Source organism: Branchiostoma lanceolatum, chromosome 1, assembly GCF_035083965.1.
Source record: "Branchiostoma lanceolatum isolate klBraLanc5 chromosome 1, klBraLanc5.hap2, whole genome shotgun sequence".
Lineage (NCBI taxonomy): Eukaryota > Metazoa > Chordata > Leptocardii > Amphioxiformes > Branchiostomatidae > Branchiostoma > Branchiostoma lanceolatum.
In genome coordinates, this window is record NC_089722.1 from 37,001,697 (window position 1) to 37,009,764 (window position 8,068).

Sequence of the window (8,068 nt, forward strand, 5' to 3'; positions counted from 1 at the left end):
TATACATAGTGATGTTAACACAAGTAAATTATTACAATAACAACCCCCTTTGTGACTCGGACTCTAGACTGTTAGCATTAGAAATGATTTTAAGATTGTTTACAACCAAGATTACGTTTGTCCATGAATGGAATCCGCGATATTACCATTCTTTGAAGTTTGGGCTGCATAAGGCTGTGAGCCCGAAGATTTTCATACGCGTAATACGGCGGACGATGCCGGTTCATGGGACGTGAGGATTCAGGCGAAATAGATTCAAATAAGTGTGTATGCTGAGTGCATGGATTGTGATAGGCGCCATTCACTAATCCATGCATTTGTTTTGTAACGAAGAATGACAGTGTTTGTAGACGCGCTAGGCCCGCAAGTTTCTACTTGGGTTTAGGCGGGCGTATAAATCTGCCCTGGCGGGCGGGCATCACTCCCGGTGCCGTAGAGATATTAGAACGGGGAGCTCCCGATGGTATGGCTACCATGCAAGCTAAGCGCAGGCCTGTTTCTATAAGTCTGCCCTTTTAGCCGCTACGTAGTGGTCTTCTCTTTTCTGTGAGGGGTATGAATCATTAAAGTTTTCAAGAATTAAAGAGGAATAATACTTTAAGTGATCAAACTTTATGTTTACCCTGGCAAAACAACGTTTGATTTACTGTATGTAACGTTAGCAACTCATATCCGTCTTATTGAATATCTGAAGTCCATATCACTTAACGGGCCTGTTAGTCTGTTCTCTTAATTGATCAAACTTTATGTGTACCCCGGCAAAACAAGGTTCAATTTACTGTATGTACGTTAACTATCAATATCTGTGATTTTCAATTGCTGAAGCCCGTAATACCTAACGGTATTAAACAAAAAGATTAAGTTTTATGTTCGTCTGTATTTTGTAGTGACTTGTTTCATTGTTAATAAAATGGAAAGAAGAAAGAAAGAAAGAGAGAAAGAAAGAAAGAAAGAGAAAGAGAGAGAGAGAGAGAGAAAGAGAGAGAGAAAGAAAGAAAGAAAGATAGAAATATAGAAAGAAAGAAACTTGGTCAGTTGGACACAGTCTAGTTTTGTCTGGCGCATGGCAAATCGCATTTTCGTCATGCTTTTTAGCACCCGGACAAGCAGGCCTCCCGGAGCTTTTCTGATTACCGGTCTGTTGTAGATGTTATTCGACATCATCTTAGAAAACTCCAGTCTAGCTTTGTATGACCACTAATGACGTGTGTAACTAGTGTTATTGCCCAGTGAAATTATACTTTATCCATACATGTAAACCTTTATATGTACCATTTCAGAAACTAGGTCAATCCATACCTGTGTTCTTGAATATCTTAAGCCCTTAAAATCTTGAGGTGTTAAACAAATGGATACGGACATGGATCATAGAATTAGGCAAAACGAGGAATAATACTTTAAGTGATATTTAATGTGTACCCTGACAAAACAAGGTTCAATTTACTGTATGTAACGTTAACCATCCATTTCTGTGTTTTTCAATTTCAAAAGCCTGTAATACCTAACGGTATTAAACAAATAAGTTAAGTTTTTTATGACGTGCTTATGACGTAGTTATGACGTCATTCATGTAACGTCATTTCTTGGCTTCAACCGTCTAAATGGGGATTTCCGTAACCTTTAAGGTATTTAGCAAAAAGTTAACAAAAACGATGTCTTAATGTTTTCAAAGCCTGCTTAGAATTTTGTTGTCATTGGTAACCACATCGACGTCAAAATCATCATAGAATGACGTCATATGTATTTATCTATCTTTTAGGCTCCGCCTTGAACTAAAAATATTAAGTTTATGAAAAGCAAATTCTTTCAACATATAACATTAGGATGCAATAAAGACCGAATAAAACGTTCATATGAATGTTTATGGGTTCAAAAAAATAAATACAAGGTAGTGACAAAATGCGAGTGATTACACCTTCGCTTGTGATATGGTCTGTCTTGTTGGTTTTTGATATGGTTCTTCATCAAATTGTCATACTTAAATATTTCATTATAAATGATGCACTAGATTACATACGATGTTAGTGATCTATGTAGGAAAATATTGGTTTAGCAGGATAACCTTGAAAGTTGAAACCTGATTGTTTCGACCGAAATTAGAGAAATTAGAGAAATATTTTAAACGCCAAAATAGGTATGATAGAATTGTTGCACTGCGTGAAAGCTCAGGTTTCCGGTTCTTTCCGAGTCTGCGCACGTCCGTTAAAACAGAGGCGGGCAGGAATTGTGAAGAGTTTTCCGGGTCCGGCGTGTGCCGACCGGGAAAATTCTGCGTTTTCATGCACAGTTAGCTGTGCGTTGATTCCCAGGCCGTTGCACACTCGCGTGTGACCCTGCCGGGTAGATAACAATAAGCTTTAGCTCACGCATTATAAGCCACGGTGTGTGAACTACACGGAGCTGTGATAGGCAAATGATCTTTATTTGCTGTGACTTTGTGTTCGACACTTAACAAAAATCATTAATAAATTTAGGACTGTAAAGGACTGAATAATTTCTGTTGGGTAGTAGTAGGATTGCAAATAATATTACCGAATGCGAATGATACTATGACGGTTTAGATCGCTGGGATCCAGACTGTTATCGCGCCCTTTCAGTCGGCGGCCCAGAGCTCTAAGCCCGCCGATAGAAATTGTATTACCGCACCGGGGGAGTTCTAAAAAATCCCGAGAGTTGACCGGTCCTTGCGGGTAAAAGGCACGGTCCACTCCCCGGGCTACAACTCTCCGTAGTGTTAATTTAGATCCGGCGGGCTGACAGTCTCGGACGGCCGAAGAGACTCGCTAGCAGCCCGGTCCCTAGTCGGGTTTCTCCAGGGTAGGAGAGTTAGGGGCGCACCAGACAAGCTGTTTTGTACGTACGTGGAGGCCCTGGCAATAGTATCGGTTTCAGATAGCCTGGATACCAGACCTTTCGCGTGATGCGATGATAAGCCCTTCTGGGCGGGGAAGACCTAGTAGTAGGGATAGAGTTGGCACCCGGGAGCGCTGGCAGCCGAACCCTGATTTCTATTGCGCTAGCGATAATTAGTGGGCCGTGTGCTATCTGTGGCGGCGGCGCGAGTTGCTTCCCCGGCCGAAGGATTAGCGCCAGGAGCGCGGTGGTCTGGCACCCAGGCTAGGTTTCAGAGTACTCTAAAAGTTGCATGGATAACCAAGGATATTCTTGTGGTAACATATATGGTGTACCAAGGAGGTTTGCCTGGTATCTTGTCTCTACGTGTCGGCTTAGGTGTGTTTTACTGGACCCAGTGTGCTATAATGAACCGTTCAGATAGCTCGTCTTCTTAGCTTTAGTTTCGCCGCCATCGTAGCGGGAGCGAACTATACCCCCGAGCGGGCCAATCTGTCTGGGTGGCGGGTACCACTCCCAACGCCGCAGAGACGCCGGGAAGGTCCCGATGATATGGTTTCCAATCGGCGTATGGGAAATGATCATTTGACATGATTTGAATTATTGTATTTAAAAAGTAAACACGAGTCGTCTGTAAGATACAAGCTGTGCATAATGTTGTAAGATGTGTATTGGAATGTCTTTGCGGCGTCCATATTGATTTTCTGTTTTTGTAAATCTTTCCTGTAAAAAGAAGGAGTTGAAAATACACAGAATACTAGTACTTGTGTTACGTGCTTTTGTTCCTATAGTCCTGTCTAGAGTAGTGTACTTGTGCATGCATGGTAAAAAGAAGGAGCCATGAAACAAAGGAAACATGAAAATGGCGTCGCGTCACCATATGCTACACCCGAGAATTAATTTATTTAAACCCCGTTCACACTCAAAAAAATGGATCGGATTGAATATTCATACGGATAGAACTACTCCGATCGCCAATGACGATGTAACCTATATCTATTTTTATGTATTTATTTATGTAACCTATGTAATGGCCTCATGTGATGAAACTTGTGAGTGTGGCTTGCAATTATTCTCCAAGCTTGCAATTCATGCTGAAATATAAGGCATTTGGCGTTATTTGAAATACTCAAGAGCAAGCCTAAGACTGTATTAGTGCTACACATTATCAAGGACATTATACACAAGGATGACCGGTTGTTTTGGTGCATATACATGGTCATAGTGAACTAAGCTTTCAAATGTACCGGGAAGGGGGAAATCAATTGCAATGGTCTATGTTGCAATGGTCTGTGTTGAAATGAAACGAACTTATTTGACTAAATTTTGAGTCGAACAAGTAATTTCTACGTACTATTAACCTGTAAACACGGAAGTTTATTGTTGTACAAGCGTGCATCTCAAATAAACCACTGAATAATTACACAACAAAGACTTGACCAGCGGGCACGTGGTATTTCACAACTCATTGTGTCTTTATTTGTGCAGGGCTCTGTAAAACATGACTGTCAGCCAATTGCAATTCACATAGTGTATGGTTTGAAAACAACAGCCAATCAACGCCCGTGTCGCTATTTTCAAATCTCTTAGTTGGCACACGTATCCCAAATGAGGACTACTAGTAACTGACTTAGTGTGTGGGCTAGCCTGGAAACCATACCATCGGGCGTTCCGCGTTATCTCTACGGCGCAGGGAGTGTTACCTGCCCGCCATGTGAGAATACCGCGCATGGGGTAATTGTACGGACTTGGATCAATTAGCTCGGTCTACGGAGAGGCATAACTGACAGAAACGGATCGGTGCATAGCAGACTAAACCGTTCGGTAGAGACTGGTAAACAGGCTATGTGTGGATATATGCTCTCCACTCCCTGTCCTCTTTGCCAGGTATAGGCAGCCACGGCGCTGGGAACACTGAGAAGCTTTGTTCGTGTTCCTACATCAACATTGGTAAATCTCACGACCTGGATCGTAAGCGAGTCTACTAGTTCAAGGATTTTCAAGGACTCAATTAGAACTTGTTGCAAGACTAACTGTGGACGACACTCTTTCAACTGATGCGAGACCAAGCGAGCTAATCTGACTGGGAGTATCTGCGCTTTTATCTGAAGCATATGGAAGGAAAGGTGCAGGAATGACAGCATCACGGAGACCCGCACTGAGAACTGAATTTCATTTGACCTGAGCGACTGTGGCCCGGGCGGAGTCGTCAAGATCAAAAAAGGAACACACTCTTTGGAACTTTTGTAGCCGATACTTAGCCGCAAAATGCAAATAGTGGCATTCGTGGATAACGGAGAAACAACAATGAAAGTTTAATCACCATTTTGAACCAATAAAAGCATCTTTTCACAGGGTTTTGGGCCGGGAAAGTGGAAAGCGCATAAGGGATATTTTTTTTTTTGGGGGGGGGGGGGGGGGGGCATTTTGGCCGCAGACCAGGCCTGGTCAAACCTTGGATGGTAATTAAATGCTAATTAGGTGATAATTGTCGCTAAATTATGCAGCTACCGGCGGCAATCATGTTCACTGGACAGGACGTGTGTATGAATTTCCCTCTAGCTGCACGAGTAATTAAATGATAATTAGGTGATAATTGTCGCTAAAGTATGCAGATACCGGCAGCAAAGCGTTCACTGGGCAGGACATGTGTATGAGTTTCCCTCTAGCTGCACGAGAATTAACAGGGCGCGGACACTTCCTGCGCAGCGTAAGTGGTGCATATCCTGTATTTCCCAGGACTGCGCGGGTCCCGTGCAGAAGAGCTGGGCAGGTCGACACGACCTGGAGAGTCACGGAAAACTCGAATTTGCAGGCACGTGGAACACGATTTCCACCCCGCAAATTCGTTATTTCGTACAGTGTTGCTAATTGAATTCTATGCGAAGTCACCAAGTTTGGTAGTCCTAGCACACGTCGTTCGGTAATTATACGACTTGAAATTGGGCATGCTTTTGGTGTGACGTCGAAACGAATTGTGCCATTTAACGAAACAAATTGTGCGATTTAGCGAAACAAATTGTGCGATTTAGCGAAACAACTTGCTATGTAGCGAAATGTACTGTAGCGAACTGACAATGTTGCAAAACAACCAGCCAACTGCAACGTAGGCATGGGCTTGATCCAATGCTCTGTGGTTGTACTTGACTGTATGATTCAATAAACTTGTCTCTATAGTATATACAAATAAGAAAAATATTTAAGATGCTCTGATAAAGCTACTGACTTACAGAAAGCAATACCGTATGTACAAGCTCAGCGTTTGTTTGATGATGACATATTGTATCTCTTTATCACAAATATCACGTTGTCACGACTTCTTTTCCGCGCAGCAGACGCTTTACTTGGAGCATTTTTCCGCATAGAATTAAAGATCAAAGAATGTACAGAATTTCACGGGTTTTGATTTAAGAAATTTAAAGCCAGGTTAATGCAAGACACATGAAATTCTAAATCCTAAATCCTATATGTTTTTAATACCAGTTGAACGAAGTATTGTACGTAACACTGTAGTGTTTTTTGTTGTAAACTTTGTTTCAGTTGTAGCGTGAATGATTCCTACCGCCATTATTGTCTTAAATATTAAATATTTATAATATTATGTATGCGTGTCATTATGTGAAATGAAAACATTATTAGAAAAGTTTAAAAATATAAAGCTTGAAGTATCTGAGGTAAGATGACAGAAAAATATGTAACATGCGTAAGCTTCGACATGATGATCTGCTTTTTGACAGGTCAACTTAACATTGATGCGCAATGTTTAATTTTCTTGTAGGAAATCGCTATCAAGATGCCGGGCCCTTGGAGAAGATCCTACTGTTGCAGGGACGCTTGCTTCAAGACAAGGCGGCCAAAGCCCTGATAAGTGGGCACGTAACAACCAACCGAGACCGCCACAACTTCAGAGGCAGTCAGTGGGGGCCGTGGTGGTTTGTTCAACATCGACGCATGCTCATCGCTTGGCTCAAACGTCAACGAATGGAAACAACCAGAAGCATCGACGCTGTCTCCAACGGAACTGGAACGATCCTCGGCGGCTGGAACCCCAACAGCTGGTCTGAGTATGGGCGGATGGCTCCTCCCATTGGACGAGAGACCACCTCAACGGGCGTCAACTCCAGGGCAATAAATGGAACGATCCCCTTCAGCTGGAACCCCAACAGCTGGTCTGAGTATGGGCGGATGGCTCCTCCCATTGGACGAGAGACCACCTCAACGGGCGTCAACTCCAGGGCAATAAATGGAACGATCCCCTTCAGCTGGAACCCCAACAGCTGGTCTGAGTATGGGCGGATGGCTCCTCCGAGACGCTGACGAGGACGTGTCACCTGAGTGCCTTCCGTCACCGTTGCTTTACCAATTGTAGTGGTTATATGTCGTAATTCAAGACCTGACGATGAGCTTCAGGCCTTAGGTTTTAAAAAGAAAAGAAAAGAAGAAAGTTACACCGCTATAGGGTGCTCAAAAACTTAATCCCAGTAGCGCCAGAATGGATTGAAACAGTCATCTGTACTGGGATTATGGAACTAAAGAAACATGAATAGATAAATCAAACATGCCTCCAGTAGTTGTCCTCATTGTGTGTGAATTGGAAGTGTGCAAGCTTAAGGATGAATACGAATGTAGTTGAGTCAATTATGGGAAAACAACAGCAAATTTGTCTGAGTTAGCGTATGGCATAAAAGTTCATCTGTGTTGGTAGAATTCACTATTAACAAGACTTAATTTTTCGTCCAACACTGTAAGAGAAATTGGGACTTACCCCCAATTTTCGGTTGACCCCATCAACCCTGTTCACGGAATGACCTGGCTACTGCAACGTGACGTGAGCGACACGTGACCGCAGTAGCGGGTCAAATTTGTCTGAGAGTCACTTCATCACAAAGGTAGCCTTCCGACTCCTAAGCATTGGCAATGAATATCACACATTCAACTCAAATAAGTCGTCTGCTTGGAACTAACTTTGGGACAATTTTAAAGCAAGGACCTGATCCTTTTAGATACGATTGATTTTGTAAGTGTTCGATTTCAAATCAAATAATAAATATCGCACGCCGTAACTGACACAAATATCGTCAAGTAAATAAAATGATAAGCCAAAATTGATACTAGACAATACAAGAAGAGATAATTGAAAAGACCATGTAAAAACACATTTTCATACTGTTATTCTGGTTGGCCGTCAAAATTTGATATATATTGTGAGTGGATT

General features: G+C 42.4%; 1 long non-coding RNA gene across 1 annotated transcript in view; it reads left to right on the forward strand.

Moving 5' to 3' along the window:
* LOC136428208 (uncharacterized) overlaps nt 1–7,414 on the forward strand; it is a 10,490-nt gene extending 3,076 nt beyond the window's left edge. Inside the window, exon 2 of the long non-coding RNA XR_010754594.1 lies at nt 6,632–7,414. This is a non-coding gene — a long non-coding RNA (uncharacterized lncRNA). The remainder of the gene's footprint in view (nt 1–6,631) is intronic.
* Nucleotides 7,415–8,068: the final 654 nt, after the last annotated feature.